The sequence below is a fragment of the Triticum dicoccoides genome, chromosome 7A (genome assembly GCF_002162155.2).
Source record: "Triticum dicoccoides isolate Atlit2015 ecotype Zavitan chromosome 7A, WEW_v2.0, whole genome shotgun sequence".
In the NCBI taxonomy this organism is placed as follows: Eukaryota; Viridiplantae; Streptophyta; class Magnoliopsida; order Poales; family Poaceae; genus Triticum; species Triticum dicoccoides.
In genome coordinates, this window is record NC_041392.1 from 115389127 (window position 1) to 115393109 (window position 3983).

At 42.2% G+C, this 3983-nt stretch overlaps 1 pseudogene; it reads right to left on the reverse strand.

The window, feature by feature from the left end:
- Positions 1-869: 869 nt before the first annotated feature.
- LOC119328281 lies at positions 870-3953 on the reverse strand (annotated as a pseudogene).
- Between the last annotated feature and the right edge of the window lie 30 nt (positions 3954-3983).

A 3983-nucleotide genomic window follows, 5' to 3' on the forward strand; every position in this document is an offset into this window, starting at 1 on the left:
GAGACAAAAGGGCATCTTAAGAAAAGACACCCAAATGACATCTTAGATATGATAATTATGAAGGAAAACAATAGCTAGCACAAGAGGAGACAACTGGACACAAAACAACCAATACAAATATAAAATTACATTGAAATCATACTATCCTTCTCTTCTTGCGATTGACACAACCTTCGAATGTAATTGAGAACCATCGAAGCCCAACACTAGTGAAGGCCCGCCCTCATACCATCAAATACTCTATGTTCCATTAACGTTAGGGTCAATAATTATTATGATTTGGTTGGGTTATGATTTTTGAAATTTTCAAAGTTTGCTTGGTTATTGTCATGGAGAAGGAAACGTGGAAGATGCCGGTTGTTACTGCATGTTGGAAGTCACATGAGGGTCGTGCTCAGCACGTGTGCTTCCAAAGTATAACATTTTTTCCTTTTCTTTCGTTACAACGCATGGGTATTTAGCCCGTGCTATTAAAAGCTAAACTTGATTCAAATGAGTTCGGGCCAAATGTACTTTCCACACTTTTCTAGTCTCTCACCATTTGACCGAACCTAAAAACATTTGACATAGACTCGTTTGTCGCCACCTTTTGTTATGTAATATGTGTGTGGCAATTTTTCCCACAGAACATGTGAGTTGCCATACTACTGACACGAGAATATGGTAAAGTGTGAAAAGCAATTTAACATGCCATAGTAGAGTCTAGAATTTATTTAAAATATGTGCGCGCATGCAAACAAATAGGTGCAGCTATGATGCGCATGTAATATTTCCTCAGTAACCGGATACATTCAGACTATCTTAGAATCACTTTCAGCGATCAATTGGTCTCTATATTTTCTCTCGACTGAGAAATGTTTGAATTCCAGATACAAGAACGGCAAGTATCTTACAGTGTGCAAAAGTAACAAAAAATGCGAACCAACTTTCTTTCAACATGTACAACTCTGGGCTACAGTGTGTGCCTACTGTCGCAAGATATAAATCAGACAAATGTGGTTAATTCCCAGAATAATCGGGCAGATAGTAGGATTTCCTTGGCACTCGCCTGTCAGTGGTCATCTATACACTCTTTCGAAAATAAGACCAACAACATCAAATTCAGAAAATAAATTAATCTGGGTATCAGTCACTGAAACTGCTATTTCTAGCTAGGCTATGATTTGGGCCCATCACCCATACTTACATTCATTCCTTAGGACATTGGTGAATATCCGCAAAAGATGGAACGGAAGTATTTTTAGTTTCTTCTGATGCGCGCTATGCAGAACAGTTGTCGGCATCTCATCGAGTGTTCATCTCGATTAGGATGGCGTGTTCGGGCAAAGAGTCATTGGGCTCTACATCACCAGGACTTTCTCCGATCCCATTGACACCCTGAGGATTCACATTTCTGGCTTCATGGTGGGGTTGATTAGCCATAGACCTATTGCCCGTGCCGTTCTGCAGCGGACCAGATCCTCCGTGACCTTCACTTCCGCCATCTCCCTCGGAACTCTGCATATCAGAATCCCTCACTTCGGTGTATTTGGCATGAACTGACTTGGCAATGCTTATCAACAGCATGAGAGCTGAGATACATACAGTGATGATGAAGAGACCAGAGAAACTTTGCAAAGTGAGAGGTGTCGCATCTGTGTTGGGCATGCCATAGCTCGGCAATGGTGTCGCTTTGCCTAACCATTTCTCTTCAATTTGTGAGCCCTCAGCCCCAAATGTCAGCTCCAGGATGGCAACCGAAAGATCATGCACCAGCTGAGACTCTTTCGGAAACACCTGAAAACAAAACATAAGATGTTAGTTGGACAATATTGTTTTGTCAGTGTAGGTATTGTAAGGATGCAGAGTGAATCTGCTGAAGTGCTAGAGTGAGAAGCTTACGAAACCAAGTCCAGGTGTCTTGTATATGCGATTGACCATCTGGAATCCATTATGGTACTTAGGGTCAGAGAGAAACGAGGTTATATAAGGGATCTCATCAACGATAGCCGAGACACCTCCATTCTTTGACCCCTTTCTCAAGGCTTCAGCATATTCCGTTTTATTCGTGTAGGCATTTAACCTATTAACATTGAAGCCTCGTTTTTTCAAGACAGATTGTACAAATGATCCAGATTGGTATCCAATATAATCACCATTTGACAGGAGCTGCTCAAGATCTGTCACTGAGGGCCGGAGCCTTTTTGCAGTCAGAATGGATGATAAGCTAGCTGTGTAGCTCTGTACTATAACCAGCACAACAAAGCACCATATCACCACAACAATTTTTGACAGGGGGCTTCTAATAATTTGACCTGTGCAGATATTACGATAATCAATAGATTAGAGTATTCCAGACATAATGGATCAAGTATTGTGAGCAAGTTTGAGCCTGCTAACCATGAGAAAATGTCAAAGTCGAGAAAGAAAAGTAGAGAGCAGTGCTGCACTATCTCAAACTCGATCCTTGGTACTCCGGGTTTCTGGGAAACTCGATCGTCCACACAACAAGTCCAGTGAAGAAGAATCCCCCCACAAGTGCTAACCAAAGTTGTGTAGTTAATGGCTTTAGGAACACCCATTCAATTGCTGGCTTGGAGTCATTCTCGGTGAGCACAAGCAGTGACACGCCTGACTCGGTGTATGGCATCATGAAGTCCACGTCAACAGCTCGCTCTGCGGTTATAGTTATGTCACCCACTACTGCATCGTAGATCTGGTTGTAAGAACCAACAAAGTACAATGTGAGTTATGTGATTCTCACGAAATGCAGAAATGGCATGCAAGTGAAAGGAGCAAGGCTCACCCCCGAACACACGTTGCGTACTAGTTCATCATAAGAACCATCAACGACAACGAACTCATAACGAAGAACATGTGGTAGTTTCTTCGCAGCAGCCTCAAAGATATCAATGCAATAGCCACTGACATTATGAGAAGTTGCATTCACAAAAGCTTTAAACCCCGGTTTTCCAGGCACAGCAATCCTTAGTTTATTCACATAGCCCCTGGTCAAAGCTCCTGTGTCTCTTCCCGATAGTATTCTGTTGTTCATTCTCCCGATTTCTGGATTAACACAAATTTTAGTACCGTATCCGACTGCCAAGACAATGTTCTCAAGTTGTATGGGAAAAAGGAGAGCTCCATAGCACAACAATAAAATTAATTGAATATGACTAACGCATGAGAGTGTTTAAGGTAACCAGGATACAGCTTTGCACTTCTTCACGCACTTAAGAGGAAAACCACATGTTTTTAAGTGACCTACAAGTTTAACTTGGTTCTCATGTTTGGATACGTAGTTCGATCTTACATCCTTTCCTCCTATTACTATACGTGCTACTACACATGCAAAACACAAGCCTGTTACTTAGTGGTACAGACCGAAAAAAGGCTTAATATCAAAGTGGCACAAAATGGGCAATGCAACTAACTGTAAAAAGAATGTGGACCACAGATAGTATGTACTACTTTCCACCTCGACGATCTGAAATGGTCGATATTGTCCATCTAACAAGGGTATTATATGAGAAACTTTTGTAATGGCAGAACAAAAAAAGGGGGGAACATGCTTTTTATCTGAAAATAGACCTAAACTACAGTCAACCGAGCTAAAATCAGAGGCATGTTCTACTAGGTTTCATCAAATCTTAGATATGCAAAACAACTTATGCTTAAATGTGTGGGATTAAACAGTTACCTTTCTCAATCAGTTTGTACTACAATATTCACATCGATCCCCTTGTCTAGCAGAGTAACAGTTATTTTTCATGATGAAGGCAGTGGACAAGGCCTCGGCATTGGCAACAACGAACCTCCTCGGCCTTATTTGGAGTCTCATTAGGTTGGAGTTCCTCACCTGGGTTGAGGAGGTAGCCTGTCGCAGGTGCGGCGAGGGTCCTGCACCGCATCTACCTGGAAGAAGGTAGTCCATCTTCTGCCCCATTGGCAACAGAGATACCCGCCACCGTACGACTTCCGCAGACGGTGGGTGGGTGTTGGGG